At 41.1% G+C, this 24,177-nt stretch overlaps 1 protein-coding gene across 3 annotated transcripts in view; it reads right to left on the bottom strand.

The window, feature by feature from the left end:
- ZMYM3 (zinc finger MYM-type containing 3) overlaps positions 1–24,177 on the bottom strand; it is a 486,348-nt gene that overhangs the window by 283,735 nt on the left and 178,436 nt on the right. The window lies entirely within an intron of this gene.

Here is a 24,177-nt window from a genome sequence, read left to right on the forward strand (position 1 = left end):
GCAGAAGAGATGGCCAAAAGGAACAAAACTTTCCAAGAAAGTAATTTAATGTCCAATGAATGCATAGGTTCAAACGGAGGAGCTTGAAGAGCCCCCAGAACCAAATTCAAACTCCAAGGAGGAGAAATTGACTTAATGACAGGTTTTATACGAACCAAAGCTTGTACAAAACAATGAATATCAGGAAGAATAGCAATCTTTCTGTGAAAAAGAACAGAAAGAGCAGAGATTTGTCCTTTCAAGGAACTTGCGGACAAACCTTTATCTAAACCATCCTGAAGAAACTGTAAAATTCTCGGAATTCTAAAAGAATGCCAAGAAAAATGATGAGAAATACACCAAGAAATATAAGTCTTCCAGACTCTATAATATATCTTTCTAGATACAGATTTACGAGCCTGTAACATAGTATTAATCACAGAGTCAGAGAAACCTCTTTGACGAAGAATCAAGCGTTCAATCTCCATACCTTTAAATTTAAGGATTTGAGATCCTGATGGAAAAAAGGACCTTGTGACAGAAGGTCTGGTCTTAACGGAAGAGTCCACGGTTGGCAAGAGGCCATCCGGACAAGATCCGCATACCAAAACCTGTGAGGCCATGCCGGAGCTACCAGCAGAACAAACAAGCATTCCTTCAGAATCTTGGAGATTACTCTTGGAAGAAGAACTAGAGGCGGAAAGATATAGGCAGGATGATACTTCCAAGGAAGTGACAATGCATCCACTGCTTCCGCCTGAGGATCCCTGGATCTGGACAGATACCTGGGAAGTTTCTTGTTTAGATGAGACGCCATCAGATCTATTTCTGGAAGCTCCCACATTTGAACAATCTGAAGAAATATCTCTGGGTGAAGAGACCATTCGCCCGGATGCAACGTTTGGCGACTGAGATAATCCGCTTCCCAATTGTCTACACCTGGGATATGAACCGCAGAGATTAGACAGGAGCTGGATTCCGCCCAAACCAAAATTCGAGATACTTCTTTCATAGCCAGAGGACTGTGAGTTCCTCCTTGATGATTGATGTATGCCACAGTTGTGACATTGTCTGTCTGAAAACAAATGAACGATTCTCTCTTCAGAAGAGACCAAAACTGAAGAGCTCTGAAAATTGCACGGAGTTCCAAAATATTGATTGGTAATCTCACCTCCTGAGATTCCCAAACTCCTTGTGCCGTCAGAGATCCCCACACAGCTCCCCAACCTGTGAGACTTGCATCTGTTGAAATTACAGTCCAGGTCGGAAGCACAAAAGAAGCCCCCTGAATTAAACGATGGTGATCTGTCCACCACGTTAGAGAGTGTCGAACAATCGGTTTTAAAGATATTAATTGAGATATCTTTGTGTAATCCTTGCACCATTGATTCAGCATACAAAGCTGAAGAGGTCGCATGTGAAAACGAGCAAAGGGGATCGCATCCGATGCAGCAGTCATAAGACCTAGAATTTCCATGCATAAGGCTACCGAAGGGAATGATTGTGACTGAAGGTTTCGACAAGCTGCAATCAGTTTTAGACGTCTCTTGTCTGTTAAAGACAGAGTCATGGACACTGAATCTATCTGGAAACCCAGAAAGGTTACCCTTGTCTGAGGAATCAATGAACTTTTTGGTAAATTGATCCTCCAACCATGATCTTGAAGAAACAACACAAGTCGATTCGTATGAAATTCTGCTAAATGTAAAGACTGAGCAAGTACCAAGATATCGTCCAAATAAGGAAATACCACAATACCCTGTTCTCTGATTACAGACAGAAGGGCACCGAGAACCTTTGTAAAAATTCTTGGAGCTGTAGCTAGGCCAAACGGCAGAGCCACAAACTGGTAATGCTTGTCCAGAAAAGAGAATCTCAGGAACCGATAATGATCTGGATGAATCGGAATATGCAGATATGCATCCTGTAAATCTATTGTGGACATAAAATTCCCTTGCTGAACAAAAGGCAAGATAGTCCTTACAGTTACCATCTTGAACGTTGGTACCCTTACATAACGATTCAATATTTTTAGATCCAGAACTGGTCTGAAGGAATTCTCCTTCTTTGGTACAATGAAGAGATTTGAATAAAACCCCATCCCTTGTTCCTGAACTGGAACTGGCATAATTACTCCAGTCAACTCTAGATCTGAAACACAATTCAGAAATGCTTGAGCTTTCACTGGATTTACTGGGACACGGGAAAGAAAAAATCTCTTTGCAGGAGGTCTCATCTTGAAACCAATTCTGTACCCTTCTGAAACAATGTTCTGAATCCAAAGATTGTGAACAGAATTGATCCAAATGTCTTTGAAAAAACGTAACCTGCCCCCTACCAGCTGAGCTGGAATGAGGGCCGCACCTTCATGTGGACTTAGAAGCAGGCTTTGCCTTTCTGGCTGGCTTGGATTTATTCCAGATTGGAGATGGTTTCCAAACTGAAACTGCTCCTGAGGATGAAGGATCAGACTTTTGTTCTTTGTTGAAACGAAAGGAGCGAAAACGATTATTAGCCCTGTTTTTACCCTTAGATTTTTTATCCTGTGGTAAAAAAGTTCCTTTCCCACCAGTAACAGTTGAAATAATAGAATCCAACTGAGAACCAAATAATTTGTTACCCTGGAAAGAAATGGAAAGTAGAGTTGATTTAGAAGCCATATCAGCATTCCAAGTCTTAAGTCATAAAGCTCTTCTAGCTAAAATAGCTAGAGACATAAACCTGACATCAACTCTGATAATATCAAAGATGGCATCACAGATAAAATTATTAGCATGCTGAAGAAGAATAATATCATGAGAATCATGATGTGTTACTTGTTGCGCTTAAGTTTCCAACCAAAAAGTTGAAGCTGCAGCAACATCAGCCAAAGATATAGCAGGTCTAAGAAGATTACCTGAACACAGATAAGCTTTTCTTAGAAAGAATTCAATTTTCCTATCTAAAGGATCCTTAAACGAAGTACCATCTGACGTAGGAATAGTAGTACGTTTAGCAAGGGTAGAAATAGCCCCATCAACTTTAGGGATTTTGTCCCAAAATTCTAATCTGTCAGACGGCACAGGAAATAATTGCTTAAAACGTTTAGGAGTAGTAAATGAATTACCCAATTTATCCCATTCTTTGGAAATTACTGCAGAAATAGCATTAGGAACAGGAAAAACTTCTGGAATAACCACAGGAGATTTAAATACCTTATCCAAACGTTTAGAATTAGTATCAAGAGGACCAGAATCCTCTATTTCTAAAGCAATTAGAACTTCTTAAAGTAAAGAACGAATAAATTCCATTTTAAATAAATATGAAGATTTATCAGCATCAACCTCTGAGACAGAGGAACCATTATCCAGTCCAAATGGTTAGACTCCCTTCTACAACCCCTAGTGGGGGAACTCCTTAGTCACCTGAGGGATACCAAACAACTCCTCATAGAGGTGGAAAAGATCTCTTGGAGGGAGGGCTATGGCTGGTTATCAGTGGATGTAAAGTCGCTTTATTCATCCATTCCACATAATCTAGGTTTGGAAGCCATAGCCTTCTTTCTAAGAAGATCTACTAAATACAGGGATGATTTCATTAAATTTGTTGTCAGGGTAACCGAATTCCTCCTCACACATAATTTCTTTTTGTTTGAAAACGTATTTTATCTCCAGAGGTGTGGCACGGCCATGGGAGCAAAATTTGCTCCCTCTTACGCCAACCTATATATGGGTTGGTGGGAGCTGTGCCACATCTATGGAGATAAAAACAGACAGAGAAGCAAAATTGCATATTATCGTCGTTATATAGACGATCTGCTATTTGTCTGGGATGGAAGTGTGGAGGAAGCTGAGATTTTTGCAGAGTATCTGAACATCAATAAGGCTGGCCTACAGTTCACCCATGAATATGGGCCTACTAGCATCAATTTTTTGGATGTTACCCTTCATGGTGTGAAACTGGAATATGTTAAGGTCGAGCTCTATAGGAAACCAATAACCAGAAATACGCTTTTACATGCCCATAGTAGCCACCCGAAACAGGTATTTAAATCAGTCTTGAAGGGTCAGTTCACCAGGGTCAAAAGGAATTGTACCCGAGATAGTGAACATTTCAAGCATGAAACTGAACTAGTAACTAAATTTAAGGAGAGAGGGTACCCCAAGCAAGATATATATAGGGCATGTGAGGAAGGGCCATAAAAAGGACCACCCTACTTTGTGAGAAACAATCAAAATGTGACACCAAACCAGAACAGTTAACTTTTGTCACACAGTTTAGTAGGCAATATTATCAGGTGTGCAATATTGTACGCAAGCACATGACATTGCTGAAGGCTGATGACGAGCTCGCTCACATTGCCACACAAAAAGTGAGGTTTGCCTTCAGGAGAGGCAAAACCATAGGAAACTATGTAGCCCCCACACAATTAAAACAAGATGAAATAAATACATCCTCTTGGTTAAGGTACAAAGGGGTTTACAAGTGCAATTTTAGCGGCTGTATAGCATGTGGACATGTAAAACTAGGAAATATATTTAGGAGTGCCTATTCAGGTGAAACATTTGCACACAGGGCGCTCTTTAATTGTAGGTCCACATATGCAGTTTATCTTCTCAGTTGCGATACATGTGACATCCAATATACAGGACAAACGTCTCGACAAGTCAGAACCAGGATCAGGGAACATATAAACGATATTAAGCAAGGTAAACTCACCACCCCCCCTTGTAAACCACTTCAAGTCTAAACATAATAAGGATCCAGGGACATTGTCATGGACAATTATTGAAGTGGTGAATACACAAAATAGGGGAGGGGATAGGGAGAATTTGCTCCTCAAAAGGGAAGTGTTTTGGATACACAGGTTGAACACCAGGGTGCCCAAGGGGCTCAACTCTGAATATGATTTAATTAATTTCTGGTGTTAGCCTGTGTATCCGAAACAAAGCATTATAATATATATATATACTTACAAGTTTATATGTTCATGAATAAATTTCACCTTCGATAAATTCTATCTTTAAATTTTATCTTTGGCAACTATATAAAAGACATAGAAAACTGACTCAAAATAGTCTAGTATATGTACACTATAGTAAAACATGGTTTAATGTAAAAATGCTTATTAGTGTTAGCTGCCAAGAATACTCTCTGGTGCCTCCAGTATTGGGTCTGTTTTAGCAGATCCTTGCCTTTGTTATTATTATTTTTTGAATTTATTTAAGATTGTACACTTAGTTTATTATTTATAATTCATTATTACAAGGGTTTTTTCAGTTTCAGTTTTGGTATTTCGTTATGTATTTATATACATATGTTAAGGAAGGTCTCGTTTCATGACACTATCTATTATATTTATTATATCAGTCTAGTTTATAATTGAGACAGATAAAACTGTGCATAAAGTGGATAGCACGGTAACACATCCTAGATTAGGGCAGATAGATTAACTACAGGTGGAGGTGGGTGTCACCCACGTAGCACATAAGATTTTAACCAATTATATGTGATCTGTGTATTTAAATAAACAAACAAGCTTGCACCCTATAGCTACGATTACGGCATTTGCCGAAACATGTCAGCACTAGGGTACGTGGGGAACTACCACTACACCATTGCCCCAAGGATTTAAGCTTTATCCTAAGTGTTTCCTGTTTTATTTCCTTAATAAAGGACATTTGTTTGTGCAACTACCCGGTGCCTCTATTCTCTTTCTTTGATGCTATATTCTGAGACAGAATCCTCTGAACCAGAAGAGTCATCAGAATCAGAATGATGATGTTCATTTAAAAATTCATCTGTAGGGAGAGAAGATTTAAAAGATTTTTTACGTTTACTAGAAGGAGAAATAACAGACATAGCCTTCTTTATGGATTCAGAAACAAAATCTCTTATGTTATCAGGAACATTCTGCACCTTAGATGTTGAAGGAACTGCAACAGGCAATGGTACTTTACTAAAGGAAATATTATCTGCATTAACAAGTTTGTCATGACAATCAATACAAACAACAGCTGGAGGAATAGCTACCAAAAGTTTACAGCAGATACACTTAGCTTTGGTAGATCCAGCACTAGACAGCGATTTTCCTGTAGTATCTTCTGACTCAGATGCAACGTGAGACATCTTGCAATATGTAAGAGAAAAAACAACATATAAAGCAAAATTGATCAAATTCCTTAAATGACAGTTTCAGGAATGGGAAAAAAATGCCAAAGAACAAGCTTCTAGCAACCAGAAGCAATGAAAAATGAGACTTAATGTGGAGACAAAAGCGACGCCCATATTTTTTAGCGCCAAATAAGACGCCCACATTATTTGGCGCCTAAATGCTTTTGGCGCCAAAAATGACACCACATCCGGAACGCCGACATTTTTGGCGCAAAATAACGTCAAAAGATGACGCAACTTCCGGCGACACGTATGACGCCGGAAACAGAAAATAATTTTTGCGCAAAAAAAGTCCGCGCCAAGAATGACGCAATAAAATGAAGCATTTTCAGCCCCCGCGAGCCTAACAGCCCACAGGGAAAAAAAAAAAAAAAGTCAAATTTTTTGAAGGTAAGAAAAAATGATTAAATCAAATGCATTATCCCAAATATGAAACTGACTGTCTGAAAAATAAGGAAAGTTGAACATTCTGAGTCAAGGCAAATAAATGTTTGAATACATATATTTAGAACTTTATAAACAAAGTGCCCAACCATAGCTTAGAGTGTCACAGAAAATAAGATTTACTTACCCCAGGACACTCATCTACATGTTTGTAGAAAGCCAAACCAGTACTGAAACGAGAATCAGCAGAGGTAATGGTATATATAAGAGTATATCGTCGATCTGAAAAGGGAGGTAAGAGATGAATCTCTACGACCGATAACAGAGAACCTATGAAATAGACCCCGTAGAAGGAGATCACTGCATTCAAATAGGCAATACTCTCCTCACATCCCTCTGACATTCACTGCACGCTGAGAGGAAAACCGGGCTCCAACTTGCTGCGGAGCGCATATCAACGTAGAATCTAGCACAAACTTACTTCACCACCTCCATCGGAGGCAAAGTTTGTAAAACTGAATTGTGGGTGTGGTGAGGGGTGTATTTATAGGCATTTTGAGGTTTGGGAAACTTTGCCCCTCCTGGTAGGAATGTATATCCCATACGTCACTAGCTCATGGACTATTGCTAATTACATGAAAGAAAAGGAGAAACTATAGGGTGCAGTGGTGACTGAAAGTTTAAAAATAAAATATATATGCCTGTCTTAATAAACAGGGCGGGCAGTGGACTCGATACATCACAAGAGAAATAAATTTATCAGGTAAGCATAAATTCTGTTTTCTCTTGTAAGATGTATCGAGTCCACGGATTCATCCTTACTTGTGGGATACCAATACCAAAGCTTTAAGACAGGGATGAAGGGAGGGACAAGACAGGGACCTTAAACGGAAGGCACCACTGCTTGTAGAACCTTTCTCCCAAAAATAGCCTCCAAAGAAGCAAAAGTAACAAATTTGGAAAATATGGAAAAAGTATGAATAGAAGACAAAGTCGCCGCATTACAAATCTGTTCAACAGAAGCCTCATTTTTAAAAGCCATGTGGAAGCTACAGCTCTAGTAGAATGAGCAGTAATTCTTTCAGGAGGCTGCTGTCCAGCAGTCTCATAGGCCAAACGGATGATGCTTTTCAGCCAAAAGGAAAGAGAGGTAGCCGTAGCCTTCTGACCTCTCCGCCTACCAGAATAAACAATGAAGATGTTTGACGGAAATCTTTAGTTGCTTGAAAGTAGAATTTTAAAGCACGAACCACATCAAGATTGTGCAACAGACGTTCCTTCTTTGAAGAAGGATTAGGACACAGTGAAGGAACAACAATCTCTTGATTGATATTCCTGTTAGAACCAACCTTAGGGAGGAACCCAGGTTTGGTACGCAAAACCACCTTATCTGCATGGAAAATAAGATAAGGGGAATCACACTGTAAAGCATATAGCTCAGAAACCCTTCGAGCCAAAGAGATAGCTACTAAAAACAAAATTTTCCAAGATAGAAGCTTAATATCCAGGGAATGCATAGGTTCAAACGGAACCCCTTGAAGATCTTTAAGAACTAAATTTAGGCTCCATGGCGGAGCAACAGGTTTAAATACAAGCTGGATTCTGACCAAATCCTGACAAAATGCTCGAACGTCTGGGACATCTGCCAGACGTTTGTGTAGAAGAATAGACAAAGCAGATATTTGTCCTTATAAAGAACTAGCTGATAATCCCTTCTCCAAACCTTCCTGGAGAAAAGACAATATTCTAGGAATCCTAAACTTACTCCACGAGAACCTTTGGATTCACACCAATAAAGATATTTGCGCCAAATCTTATGATAGATCTTCCTGGTGACAGGCTTTCTAGCCTGAATCAGGGTATCAATGACCGACTCAGAGAAACCACGCCTTGATAGAATCAGGCGTTCAATCTCCAAGCAGTCAGGCGCAGAGAAATTAGATTTGGATGCGTGAACAGACCTTGGATTAGAAGGTCCCGCCTCATTGGCAGAGATCATGGTCGGACCAAGGATATGTCCACTAGGTCTGCATACCAAGTCCTGCGTGGCCACGCAGGCTCCATCAGAATCACCGAAGCTCTCTCCTGCTTGATTCTGGCAACCAGACGTAGAAGGAGAGGAAATACATAGGCCAGATTGAAGGACCAAGGCACTGCAAGAGCATCTATCAGTACCGCCTTGGGATCCCGGGACCTGGACCCGTAACAAGGAAGTTTGTCATTCTGAAGGGACACCATCAGATCCAATTCTGGTGTGCCCCATAGCTGAATCAGCTGGGCAAATACATCCGGATGAAGTTCCCACTCCCCCAGATGAAAAGTCTAACGACTTAGGAAATCCGCCTCCCAGTTCACTACTCCTGGGATGTGGATTGCTGAGAGATGGCAAGAGTGATCCTCTGCCCATCGGATTATTTTGGTTACCTCCATCATCGCTAGAGAACTCCTTGTTCCTCCTTGACGATTGATATAAGCTACAGTCGTGATGTTGTCCGACTGAAACCTGATGAATTTGGCCGCAGCAAGCTGAGGCCATGCCTGAAGCGCATTGAATATCGCTCTCAGTTCTAGAATATTTATCGGGAGAAGAGATTCCTCCCGAGACCATAAGCCCTGTGCTTTCAGGGAGTTCCAGACTGCACCCCAGCCTAGCAGGCTGGCATCTGTCGTTACAATGAGCCACTCTGGCCTGCGGAAACACATTCCCTGAGACAGGTGGTCCTGAGACAACCACCAGAGAAGAGAATCTCTGGTCTCCTGGTCCAGATGCAGTTGAGACAAATCTGTATAATCCCCATTCCACTGTTTGAGCATGCACAGTTGCAGTGGTCTGAGGTGTAAGCGGGCAAAAGGAACTATGTCCATTGCCGCTACCATGAGTCCTAAGTTTTGATTTTCTGACCTCCGTCAGAAATATTTTCATTTCTACCAAGTCTATCAGAGTCCCTAGGAAGGAAACTCTTATAAGAGGGAAGAGAGAACTCTATGTTCACTGTCCACCCGTGAGATTTCAGAAAAACCAACACAATGTCAGTGTGAGACTTGGATAACTGGAAAGTTGACGCCTGAATTAAGATAAGGCGCCACTGCTATGCCCCGTGGTCGTATAACCGCCAGAAGGGACCCTAGCACCCTTGTGAAAATTCTGTGAATAGGCATGTGTAGATACGCATCCTTTAAATCCAAGGTGGTCATATATTGTCCCTCCTGGATCAGAGGTAGAATAGACCGAATAGTCTCCATCTTGAATGATGGGACTTTGAGGAACTTGTTTAGAATTTTGAGATCCAAGATTGATCTGAAAGTTCCCTCTTTTTTGGAAACCACAAACAGGTTTGAGTAAAATCCTAGCCCCTGTTCCTCTTTTGGGACTGGGCGGATCACCCCCATGGTATGTAGGTCTTCTACACAGCTTAAGAACGCCTCTCTCTTTGTCTGGTTTACAGACAATCGAGAAATGTGAAAAGTCCGCCTTGGAAGAGAGCCTTTGAACTCCAGAAAATATCCCTGGGACACAATTTCTAAAGCCCAGGGATCGTGAACATCTCTTGCCCAAGCCTGAGCGAAGAGAGAGAGTCTGCCCCCTACTAGATCCGGTCCTGTATCGGGGGCTACCCCTTCATGATGTCTTAGAGGCATCTGCAAGCTTCTTGGCCTGTTTACCCTTGTTCCAAGCCTGGTAAGGTCTCCAGAATGACTTGGACTGGGCAAAATTCCACTCTTGCTTTGCAACAGAGGAAGCTGAAGTGGGGCCACTCTTGAAATTCCGAAAGGAACGAAAATTATTTTGTTAGGTCCTCATCTTATTTGATCTATCCTAAGGGAGGGCATGACCTTTCCCTCCAGTGATGTCTCTTTCAGTTCAGGCCCAAATAGGGTCTTTCCCTTGAAAGGAATGTTCAAAAGCTGAGTTTTAGATGACACATCAGCAGACCAGGATTTAAGCCATAACGCCCTGCGTGCTAAAATGGCAAAACCTGAATTCTTTGCCACTAATTTAGCCAGTTGAAAAGCGGCATCTGTAATAAAAGAATTAGCCAATTTAAGGGCCTTAATTCTGTCCAAAAACAGAATTTATGCTTACCTGATAAATTACTTTCTCCAACGGTGTGTCCGGTCCACGGCGTCATCCTTACTTGTGGGATATTCTCTTCCCCAACAGGAAATGGCAAAGAGCCCAGCAAAGCTGGTCACATGATCCCTCCTAGGCTCCGCCTACCCCAGTCATTCGACCGACGTACAGGAGGAAATATGCATAGGAGAAACCATATGATACCGTGGTGACTGTAGTTAGAAAAAATAATTCATCAGACCTGATTAAAAAAACCAGGGCGGGCCGTGGACCGGACACACCGTTGGAGAAAGTAATTTATCAGGTAAGCATAAATTCTGTTTTCTCCAACATAGGTGTGTCCGGTCCACGGCGTCATCCTTACTTGTGGGAACCAATACCAAAGCTTTAGGACACAGATGAAGGGAGGGAGCAAATCAGGTCACCTAAACGAAAGGCACCACGGCTTGCAAAACCTTTCTCCCAAAAATAGCCTCCGAAGAAGCAAAAGTATCAAATTTGTAAAATTTGGCAAAAGTGTGCAGTGAAGACCAAGTCGCTGCCTTACATATCTGGTCAACAGAAGCCTCGTTCTTGAAGGCCCATGTGGAAGCCACAGCCCTAGTGGAATGAGCTGTGATTCTTTCAGGAGGCTGCCGTCCGGCAGTCTCATAAGCCAATCGGATAATGCTTTTAAGCCAAAAAGAAAGAGGTAGAAGTTGCTTTTTGACCTCTCCTTTTACCAGAATAAACAACAAACAAAGAAGATGTTTGTCTGAAATCTTTAGTAGCCTGTAAATAGAATTTTAGAGCACGGACTACGTCCAAATTGTGTAACAAACGTTCCTTCTTTAAAACTTGATTCGGACACAAAGAAGGTACAACTATCTCCTGGTTAATATTTTTGTTGGAAACAACTTTCGGAAGAAAACCAGGCTTAGTACGCAAAACCACCTTAACTGCCTGGAACACCAGATAGGGCGGAGAACACTGCAGAGCAGATAACTCTGAAACTCTTCTAGCAGAAGAAATTGCAACCAAAAACAAAACTTTCCAAGATAATAACTTAATATCTACGGAATGTAAGGGTTCAAACGGAACCCCTTGAAGAACTGAAAGAACTAGATTTAGACTCCAGGGAGGAGTCAAAGGTCTGTAAACAGGCTTGATTCTAACCAGAGCCTGAACAAACGCTTGAACGTCTGGCACAGCTGCCAGCCTTTTGTGAAGTAGAACAGATAAAGCAGAGATCTGTCCCTTCAGAGAACTTGTAGATAATCCTTTCTCCAAACCTTCTTGTAGAAAGGATAGAATCTTAGGAATTTTTATCTTGTTCCATGGGAATCCTTTAGATTCACACCAACAGATATATTTTTTCCATATTTTATGATAAATCTTTCTAGTTACAGGCTTTCTAGCCTGAATCAGAGTATCTATTACAGAATCTGAAAACCCACGCTTTGATAAAATCAAGCGTTCAATCTCCAAGCAGTCAGTTGGAGGGAAACCAGATTCGGATGTTCGAATGGACCTTGAACAAGAAGGTCCTGTCTCAAAGGTAGCTTCCATGGTGGAGCCGATGACATATTCACCAGGTCTGCATACCAAGTCCTGCGTGGCCACGCAGGAGCTATCAAGATCACCGAAGCCCTCTCCTGATTGATCCTGGCTACCAGCCTGGGAATGAGAGGAAACGGTGGGAATACATAAGCTAGGTTGAAGGTCCAAGGTGCTACTAGCGCATCTACTAGAGTCGCCTTGGGATCCCTGGATCTGGACCCGTAACAAGGAACCTTGAAGTTCTGACGAGAGGCCATCAGATCCATGTCTGGAATGCCCCATAACTGAGTTATTTGGGCAAAGATTTCCGGATGGAGTTCCCACTCCCCCGGATGGAATGTCTGACGACTCAGAAAATCCGCTTCCCAATTTTCCACTCCTGGGATGTGGATTGCAGACAAGTGACAGGAGTGATCCTCCGCCCATTGAATTATCTTGGTCACTTCCTCCATCGCCAGGGAACTCCTTGTTCCCCCCTGATGGTTGATATATGCAACAGTCGTCATGTTGTCTGACTGAAACCTTATGAATCTGGCCCTTGCTAGATGAGGCCAAGCTTTGAGAGCATTGAATATCGCTCTCAGTTCCAGAATGTTTATCGGGAGAAGAGATTCTTCCCGAGACCATAGACCCTGAGCTTTCAGGGGTTCCCAGACCGCACCCCAGCCCACCAGACTGGCGTCGGTCGTGACAATGACCCACTCTGGTCTGCGGAAGCTCATTCCCTGTGACAGGTTGTCCAGGATCAGCCACCAACGGAGTGAATCTCTGGTCTTTTGATCTACTTGAATCGTCGGAGACAAGTCTGTATAATCCCCATTCCACTGTCTGAGCATGCACAGTTGTAATGGTCTTAGATGAATTCGTGCAAAAGGAACTATGTCCATTGCTGCAACCATCAATCCTATTACTTCCATGCACTGCGCTATGGAAGGACGAAGAACAGAATGCAGTACTTGACAAGAGCTTAGAAGTTTTGATTTTCTGACCTCTGTCAGAAAAATCCTCATTTCTAAGGAATCTATTATTGTTCCCAAGAAGGGAACTCTTGTTGACGGGGACAGAGAACTTTTTTCTTTGTTCACTTGCCATCCGTGAGATCTGAGAAAGGCTAGGACGATGTCCGTATGAGCCTTTGCTTTTGACAGAGACGACGCTTGAATCAGGATGTCGTCCAAGTAAGGTACTACTGCAATGCCCCTTGGTCTTAGAACCGCTAGAAGGGACCCTAGTACCTTTGTGAAAATTCTCGGAGCAGTGGCTAATCCAAATGGAAGTGCCACAAACTGGTAATGCTTGTCCAGAAAAGCGAACCTTAGGAACTGATGATGTTCCTTGTGGATAGGAATATGTAGGTACGCATCCTTTAAATCCACCGTGGTCATAAATTGACCTTCCTGGATGGTAGGAAGGATCGTTCAAATGGTTTCCATTTTGAACGATGGAATCCTGAGAAATTTGTTTAGGATCTTGAGATCTAAAATTGGTCTGAATGTTCCCTCTTTTTTGGGAACTATGAACAGGTTGGAGTAAAACCCCATCCCTTGTTCTCCTATTGGAACTGGATGAATTACTCCCATTTTTAACAGGTCTTCTACACAATGTAAGAATGCCTGTCTTTTTATTTGGTTTGAAGATAATTGAGACCTGTGGAACCTTCCCCTTGGGGGTAGTTCCTTGAATTCCAGGAGATAACCTTGAGAGACTATTTCTAGTGCCCAAGGATCCTGAACATCTCTTGCCCAAGCCTGAGCAAAGAGAGAAAGTCTGCCCCCCACCAGATCCGGTCCCGGATCGGGGGCCATCCCTTCATGCTGTTTTGGTAGCAGTGGCAGGCTTCTTGGCCTGCTTACCCTTGTTCCAGCCTTGCATCGGTCTCCAGGCTGGTTTGGGTTGAGAAGTATTACCCTCTTGCTTAGAGGACGTAGAATTAGAGGCTGGTCCGTTTCTGCGAAAGGGACGAAAATTAGGCTTATTTTTAGCCTTAAAAGACCTATCCTGAGGAAGGGCGTGGCCCTTTCCCCCGGTGATGTCTGAAATAATCTCTTTCAAATCAGGACCAAACAGTGTTTTACCCTTGAAAGGGATGTTAAGCAATTTTGTCTTGGAAGACACATCCGCTGACCAAGACTTTAGCCAAAGCGCTCTGCGCGCCACGATAGCAAACCCTGAATTTTTCGCCGCTAATCTAGCTAATTGCAAAGCGGCATCTAAAGTAAAAGAGTTAGCCAATTTAAGTGCTTGAACTCTGTCCATAACCTCCTCATACGAAGATTCTTTATTGAGCGACTTTTCTAGTTCTTCGAACCAGAAACACGCTGCTGTAGTGACAGGAACAATGCATGAAATTGGTTGTAGAAGGGAACCTTGCTGAACAAACATCTTTTTAAGCAAACCCTCTAATTTTTTATCCATAGGATCTTTGAAAGCACAACTATCTTCTATGGGAATAGTAGTGCGTTTGTTTAGAGTAGAGACCGCCCCCCCTCGACCTTGGGGACTGTCTGCCATAAGTCCTTTCTGGGGTCGACTATAGGAAATAATTTCTTAAATATAGGGGGAGGAACAAAAGGTATGCCGGGCCTTTCCCACTCCTTATTTACTATGTCCGCCACCCGCTTGGGTATAGGAAAAGCATCGGGGGGCACCGGAACCTCTAGGAACTTGTCCATCTTACATAATTTCTCTGGAATGACCAAATTGTCACAATCATCCAGAGTAGATAATACCTCCTTAAGCAGTGTGCGGAGATGTTCTAATTTAAATTTAAATGTTACAACATCAGGTTCAGCTTGTTGAGAAATTTTTCCTGAATCTGAAATTTCTCCCTCAGACAAAACCTCCCTCCTGGCCCCTTCAGATTGGTGTGAGGGTATGTCAGAACAGTTATCATCAGCGTCCTCTTGCTCTTCAGTGTTTAAAACAGAGCAATCGCGCTTTCTCTGATAAGTAGGCATTTTAGATAAAATGTTTGCAATAGAATTATCCATAACAGCCGTTAATTGTTGCATGGTAATAAGTATTGGCGCACTAGATGTACTAGGGGCCTCTTGTGTGGGCAAAACTGGTGTAGACACAGAAGGGGATGATGCAGTACCATGCTTACTCCCTTCATTTGAGGAATCATCTTGGGCAATATCATTATCTGTGGCATCATTGTCCCTACTTTGTTTGGACACTATGTCACAATCATCACATATATTTAAATGGGGAGAAACCTTGGCTTTCATACATATAGAACATCGCTTATCTGATGGTTCAGACATGTTAAACAGGCTTAAACTAGTCAACAAAGCACAAAAAACGTTTTAAAATAAAACCGTTACTGTCACTTTAAATTTTAAACAGAACACACTTTATTACTGAATATGTGAAAAAGCATGAAGGAATTGTTCAAAATTCACCAAAATTTCACCACAGTGTCTTAAAGCCTTAAAAGTATTGCACACCAAATTTGAAAGCTTTAACCCTTAAAATAACGGAACCGGAGCCGTTTTTACATTTAACCCCTATACAGTCCCAGGTATCTGCTTTGCTGAGACCCAACCAAGCCCAGAGGGGAATACGATACCAAATGACGCCTTCTATAAAGCTTTTTCAGTGGTTCTTAGCTCCTCACACATGCATCTGCATGCCTTGCTTTCCAAAAACAACTGCGCATTAGTGGCGCGAAAATGAGGCTCTGCCTATGACTAGAAAAGGCCCCCATCTGAAAAAGGTGTCCAATACAGTGCCTGCCGTTTTTTAACAACAATCCCCAAGATTATAATAACTATTAAGAGTTATAATCTGCCAAATATGCTTAGCAAAGTAATCGTTTTAGCCCAGAAAAATGTCTACCAGTTTTTTAAGCCCTTATAAAGCCCTTTATTCTTTTACTTAATCTAAGAAAATGGCTTACCGGTCCCCATAGGGGAAATGACAGCCTTCCAGCATTACAAAGTCTTGTTAGAAATGTGGCCAGTCATACCTCAAGCAGAAAAGTCTGCCAACTGTTTCCCCCAACTGAAGTTACTTCATCTCAACAGTCCTGTGTGGAAACCGCAATCGATTTTAGTAACGTTTGCTAAAATCATCTTCCTCTTACAAACAGAAATCTTCATCTCTTTTCTGTTTCAGAGTAAATAGTACATACCAGCACTATTTTAAAATAACAAACACTTGATTGAAGGATAAAAACTACATTTAAACACCAAAAAACTCTTAACCATCTCCGTGGAGATGTTGCCGGTGCAACGGCAAAGAGAATGACTTGGGTAGGCGGAGCCTAGGAGGGATCATGTGACCAGCTTTGCTGGGCTCTTTGCCATTTCCTGTTGGGGAAGAGAATATCCCACAAGTAAGGATGACGCCGTGGACCGGACACACCTATGTTGGAGAAATTTCTTCTAATGGAGTCTCCATCTGAAGAGCCTCTTCTAGAGCCTCAAACCAGAAAGCAGCTGCAGTAGTTGAAGTAACAATGTACACAATAGGTTGAAGAAGAAAACCTTGATGAACAAAAATTTTCTTCAGGAGACCCTCTAATTTTTTATCCATAGGAACTTTGAAAGCACAACTGACTTCAATAGGTATAGTTGTATGTTCAGACAGAGTAGAAATAGCTCCCTCCACCGTAGGAACTGTCTGCCACGAGTCCCGCATGGTGTCAGATATGGGAAACATTCTTAAAAACAGGAGGGGGAATAAACGGAATACCTGATCTATCCCACTCCGTAGCAATAATATTCACAATCCTCTTAGGGACTGGAAAAAAACATCAGTGTAAACAGGAACCTCTAAGTATTTATCTTACACAATTTCTCTGGGACCACTATAAGGTCACAATTATCTAGAGCCGCTAATACCTCCCTGAGCAATAAGCGAAGGTGTTCAAGCTTAAATTTAAAGGCCGTCATATCAGAATCTGTCTGAGGAAGCGTCTTTCATGAGTCAGAAATTTCTCCCTCAGATAACAAATCACTCACCCCTACTTTAGAGCATTGTGAGGGCATATCAGATACGGCTACTAAAGCGTCAGACTGCTCAGCATTTTTCCTTAAACTAGAGCTGTCACGCTGTCCTTGTAAACCAGGCAGTTAGGATAAAACCTCTGTGAGGGTTGTATTCATAACTGTGGCCATGTCTTGTAAAATAAATGAATTTGATGCACTAGAGGTACTTTGCGTCAGTTGTGCGGGCGTTACTGGTTGTGACACTTGGGGAGAGCTAGATGGCGAACCCTCATTTACTTCTGACTGAGAATTATCTATTGCTCTATTTTTAAGTGCTAATATATGTTCTTTATAGTTTATAGACATATCAGTACAATTGGGACACATTCTAAGAGGGGGTACCACAATGGCTTCCAAACATATTGAACAAGGATTTTCCTTGGTGTCAGACATGTTAAACAGGCTAATAATGTAACAAGCAAGCTTGGAAAACACTGTAATCAAAGTAAATAACACTTAGAAATAAAACGGTACTGTGCCTAAGAGCAAAAAAAGCTGCACAAATTCTGCAAAACAGTGTAAAAAAGCAGTAAACTTAACGACATTTTTTCAGTAGTATCATATAGCCTTAGTAACTTTGCACAGCTATGCAAATAAACAATTAACCCCTTAATGGCAAAACCGGATTGAAAAAACATCAAAACCGGTAAAAAAGACTTTCAGCACCTTGCCACAGCTCTGCTGTGGCGCCTACCTGCCCTTCAGAACAATTTGTGGGGGGAAAAACTTTTGTTACAGCCCTCAAACACGGCAGGAACCTCTGGAGAAACAGTTAGAAGTCTCAGAGGAAAAGAAACTGCACAACTGAGGCCCGAAAATAGGCCCCTCCCACCTCACTCGAGTTTTGAGGCCTAACAGAAAAACACGTCTCTAAATTAACCATGTGGGTTAAAAAACCCTAAAACAAGCCATAATGACCCCTTTAGTCTATTCAAAAAAACGTTATAATTGCATCATTTACTGAATAAACAAAAACATTTTTACCAAACAGTGACACCAGTAACTAATGAGCCCTTCATGCAAGCTAAAATTCCTATCCAAGTGTCTGAATACAGCTTACCCTTCCCTCATGGGGATATTGCCAGCCTTTTCTAGAAATAACATAGTCCGTCTAGAAAAAAATAGACTGAACATACCTTAATGCAGTTTAGCCTGCAAACTGTTCCCCCAACTGAGGTTTTCCTGTACTCTTCAGCCCTTGTGAGAACAGCAGTGGATCTTGGTTACAAAGTGCTAAGATCATCTTCCTCCTTGCAGAAATCTTCATCCCTTTTCTGCCAGAGAGTAAATACACACCGGTACCATTTAAAATAAACTTTTGCTTGAGAAAATAAAAACCTAACATTTTTTGTCACCACACTCCTCTTTGCCCTTCCTAGCAGTTAAGCAGGCAGAGAGAATGACTGAGGGGTGGAGCTATATAGGCAGCTCTGCTGTGGGTGCTCTCTCTGCCACTTCCTGTAGGGGAGGAGAATATCCCACAAGTAAGGATGAATACGTGGACTCTATACATCTTACAATAGAAAACTGCTTTAACCAGGAAGCTAAAGTAACAACTGTAGTCCTCAAATGTTGGAACTACAATTCCTGATTGAAAAAAATCAAAGAATACCTTACCAAAATATAAAGTAAGATAAGAAATCTAACACGCAAGAAAACTAGGCAAAATATTGCAAAAGAAAGACACTTTATCTTCACGTTTAATTTTACTATCCCTTTAAGATATTTTCTCTTCTTGAGAACCTTGCTGATGAATGGATTTAAACTTTCACGATTCAGATAGAACATGTAACTTTAAGGCACTTAATATTCACTTCTATTTTAAAATGTACTTTATTCTCTTGATATCCTTTGGTAAAAAATATGTACATAGCCTACACTACTGGGAGCTAGCTGGTGGCTGCACACATTTGCCTCTTGTGATCGACTCACTAGATGTGCAATGCTGTTCCTTCAGCAAAATAACAAGAGACTGAAGCAAATTTAATAGAAGTAAATTGGAATGCTCAAAATTGCATGCTAAATCTAAATAAAAAAATAAAAATTGGGGGTTTCATGTCCATTTAACAATTAGACTGACTAGATCTAGAACAAAAATCTGAATCTCAGATACCTTATAAGAAACTTGCTACAGGTTATCTTGTTTAAAAACAAAGTCATCACTCAAGAGCTCAATCTCTGGGCCATTAAATTGATACAGCTAAAGAGAAAACATGGAATCTGAACCAAAATAGTTTCCATAAGTAGAACCAATTAAATACCCTGAGGTCTTATAAAATTTAAAGAAACTCCAAGAACCCAAGCAAAACATCTGGGAGCTATAGTAAGTTCCAAAGGAAAATCTACAAACAGAATGTTTGTCTAGATCAGTGTTTTCAACCAGTGTGCCATGGCACACTAGTGTGCCGTGAGAGATCCTCAGGTGTGCCGCAGCAGACTGACAACAGTTCGGGGGTGTCCCTCTTTCAAATTTTGAAATCATTTACAACCATGACATTGACATTCATTCACAGACAATCATTATGATTGTTTGTGAATGAATGTCAATATGTCATGTATAGTTTGTAGGAGGCATGGCATGACAGCACAGTACAGTGTGTGTGTGTGTGTGTATATATATATATATATATATATATATATATATATATATATATATATATACATACACACACACACACATACTGTATATATATCCTGTATTAGGCTACAATGTGTGATTTTGTAAAATTTTGGGATGGTGGTGTGCCACAGGATTTTTTAATCTAAAAAAAAAGTGTGCCACAGCAAAAAAAGGTTGCAAATCACTGGTCTAGATGGACAAATTTAGAAGTTGGTTATGGTCATTAAATATAGGAACATGAAGAAAAGCATCATTTAAATCTATCTTGAACATAAATTAACCCAAATTAACTAGGGTAAAATTAACCAAAACTAATTAATCCTGAAAGTAGGAATTCTGAGAAATCTGATCAAGTTTGAAGATACAAAATAGGCGATAAAGGTCCCTCTTTCTTAGAAATAAGAAAGTGGATTAAAATCCTTATTTTAAAAACTGGAACCAGCACCATCGCTCCTTCTAGATTCCAGGTCAAGTACTGGGAAAAAAGTGCCTCATGTCTGTATATGATCTTTCAGAAAAGAAGCCATATTAACCTTCAAAGGAAATGTTGGCCTGAAGCCCATACAGTAATCATAAGCAAACATGAATAGAATCTATACATATGGCGACTAGGCCTTTTCAGAAAGAAAAAAAAATAAAAATCTACCAACCACTAGAATACACTGGCTTGGTGGTTCAAATCATTTGTAAGAGTAAGAAGGCTTGTTAAATTGTTTGCCATTATTCCAAACAACACTTCTGGAAAATTACAAAATGACCTCAGGAATAGGAAATGCATAGAGTTTTAGCAGAAAGAGATTTTTTTTTAATTTAATTATAGATTTGTCTTGAGCTGGATTAGGGTCTTGATGTCGGGGAACCAGGAATCAGAAAGACATGAATTGCTAAATTAATCAGACCACTTTAAAAAATAACAAAAACATAATTTATGTAAGAACTTACCTGATAAATTCATTTCTTTCATATTAGCAAGAGTCCATGAGCTAGTGACGTATGGGATATACATTCCTACCAGGAGGGGCAAAGTTTCCCAAACCTCAAAATGCCTATAAATACACCCCTCACCACACCCACAATTCAGTTTAACGAATAGCCAAGAAGTGGGGTGATAAAAAAGTGCGAAAGCATATAAAATAAGGAATTGGAATAATTGTGCTTTATACAAAAATCATAACCACCCCAATAAAGGGCGGGCCTCATGGACTCTTGCTAATATGAAAGAAATGAATTTATCAGGTAAGTTCTTACATAAATTATGTTTTCTTTCATGTAATTAGCAAGAGTCCATGAGCTAGTGACGTATGGGATAATGATTACCCAAGATGTGGATCTTTCCACGCAAGAGTCACTAGAGAGGGAGGGATAAAATAAAGACAGCCAATTCCTGCTGAAAATAATCCACACCCAAAATAAAGTTTAATGAAAAACATAAGCAGAAGATTCAAACTGAAACCGCTGCCTGAAGTACTTTTCTACCAAAAACTGCTTCAGAAGAAGAAAATACATCAAAATGGTAGAATTTAGTAAAAGTATGCAAAGAGGACCAAGTTGCTGCTTTGCAAATCTGATCAATCGAAGCTTCATTCCTAAACGCCCAGGAAGTAGAAACTGACCTAGTAGAATGAGCTGTAATCCTTTGAGGCGGAGATTTACCCGACTCAACATAGACAAGATGAATTAAAGATTTCAACCAAGATGCCAAAGAAATGGCAGAAGCTTTCTGGCCTTTTCTAGAACCAGAAAAGATAACAAATAAACTGGAAGTCTTTCGGAAAGACTTAGTAGCTTCAACATAATATTTCAAAGCTCTAACAACATCCAAAGAATGCAATGATTTCTCCTTAGAATTCTTAGGATTAGGACATAATGAAGGAAAGAAAAAATGAGACTGAAATAATGTGGAGACAAAAGAGACGCCCATATTTTTTGGCGCCAAATAATACGCCCACATTGTTTGGCGCCTAAATGCTTTTTGGCGCCAAAAATGACGCCACATCCGGAACGCCGACATTTTTGGCGCAAAAGGACGTCAAAAAATGACGCAACTTCCGGCGACACGTATGACGCCGGAAACAAAAAAGATTTTTTGCGCCAAAAAAGTCCGCGCCAAGAATGACGCAATAAAATGAAGCATTTTCAGCCCCCGCGAGCCTAACAGCCCACAGGGAAAAAAAAGTCAAATTTTTAAGGTAAGAAAAAATGATTGATTCAAATGCATTATCCCAAATATGAAACTGACTGTCTGAAAATAAGGAATGTTGAACATTCTGAGTCAAGGCAAATAAATGTTTGAATACATATATTTAGAACTTTATAAATAAAGTGCCCAACCATAGCTTAGAGTGTCACAGAAAATAAGATTTACTTACCCCAGGACACTCATCTACATGTTTGTAGAAAGCCAAACCAGTACTGAAACGAAAATCAGCAGAGGTAATGGTATATAAATAAGAGTATATCGTCGATCTGAAAAGGGAGGTAAGAGATGAATCTCTACGACCGATAACAGAGAACCTATGAAATAGACCCCGTAGAAGCACTCAAATAGGCAATACTCTCCTCAGATCCCTCTGACATTCACTGCACGCTGAGAGGAAAACCGGGCTCCAACTTGCTGCGGAGCGCATATCAACGTAGAATCTAGCACAAACTTACTTCACCACCTCCATAGGAGGCAAAGTTTGTAAAACTGAATTGTGGGTGTGGTGAGGGGTGTATTTATAGGCATTTTGAGGTTTGGGAAACTTTGCCCCTCCTGGTAGGAATGTATATCCCATACGTCACTAGCTCATGGACTCTTGCTAATTACATGAAAGAAAAAATAATTATGAGTCCAAAAGCTAAATGACAAGCCAGGAGTCAAAGCCAGTGCTGGTAATCACACGAGCCGGGTCAGGAACAAGCCAGGGATCAGGAACCAGAACAGGTGTCAAACAAGCCAGGTTAAACACAGAATCAGGAACACAGGAACTCAGAAAAGTCAGAGACAATGTAAGGGCAAAGACAGACTGAACTGAGGCACTTTAAATAGTGATTACATCATTCTGGGACTGAAACCTGTCTGATGTTCTCCAGGTTGGCCATAAGAGGGAGCCTGGTAGAGTTACACATTCTGCTGCAGGCGAGGAGAGACACAGGTGAGTAAAAATGGCAGCCAAGATAAAAACCAGCAAATACACGAAATCAGGGTGAAACCCTGACAGTACCTTCATCCTCAATGACCCCTCCCCTGGGTAAGGACAAAAGGCTTATTGGGGAAACTGGCATGGAAGGCATTCGAGAGTCAATAATGCAGCTGACCTCATTCTTCATGGTTGTCAACAGAAAAAGGAAAGGATGAGGCAACACAGTGGTAAACCGATTGCAAACCAATGGTTTCAAGAGGGAAACATGAAAAGCATTAGATGCGCATTGCAGATAGAAGGTAAATAGAGTAGGCAACCGGATTGACCCATCTGAGTATCGAAAAGGCTCAACAACTCTCCCCGAACGGATAGGTAGGTGCGGGTAGACTACTATGGTCAGCCTGGAAATGTTGGCGCTGCGTTGACTGACAAAGGCAATCCTGAATCTGCACCCAAGTGGAACGGAGTTGCTCACCCAAAGCCGTAATACCCTGAGACATTAACGAATCAGGCAACAAGGATGGTTGAAACCCATAGTTTACCATGAACGGGGACAACTGGGAGGAAGTATTGATAACTTAATTTATGCTTACCTGATAATTCTTTTCTTCAGATGGAAAGAGTCCACAGCTGCATTCATTACTTTTGGGAATTTAGAACCTGGCCACCAGGAGGACGACGACACCCCAGCCAAAGGCTTAAATACTCCTCCCACTTCCCTCATCCCCAGTCATTCTGCCTTGAAACTAGGAACAGGGTGAAAAGGTGCCAGAAGAACAAAAATAACAGACGACCCACAGACAAAATACGGGCGGGGAGCTGTGGACACTTTCCATCTGAAGAAAAGAAAATTATCAGGTAAGCATAATTTAAGGCTAATCCTCCTTAAGAGACTCAGGGCGCTGCTCATTTAATCAACCTCGAAAGGAGGAAAGGTTGAGTAGACCTCGCCGGGGATCGAACTTGCAACCCTCGGTTTGCTACAGTTAAGAGTAGCCACAGTGCATTAGTATGCTGAGCTAGCTTCCAGAAAAAAAAAACCTAAAAAAGGGCACAACGAGTCCTAAATAAAAACACAGAGCAAAAACCTGAGAAACCGGGTCGGGCTAACAGAGACCCAACCAGTCTCATAGAAACAAGGGGAGGCCACGCCCAGACCCCAGAAATACAGAAACCACAGGAAAAGGCTGGGAGTCTGAAACAGAGAGAAGATCTTCCCCTTACACATTACAACCGCACTCTAGAAAGCAACTCAAGATCCCCAAGTCCCAAAAAGGTATCTCAGAATACCAAAATATTCAGGAAGAAACC

The sequence above is a fragment of the Bombina bombina genome, chromosome 1, assembly GCF_027579735.1.
Source record: "Bombina bombina isolate aBomBom1 chromosome 1, aBomBom1.pri, whole genome shotgun sequence".
In the NCBI taxonomy this organism is placed as follows: domain Eukaryota; kingdom Metazoa; phylum Chordata; class Amphibia; order Anura; family Bombinatoridae; genus Bombina; species Bombina bombina.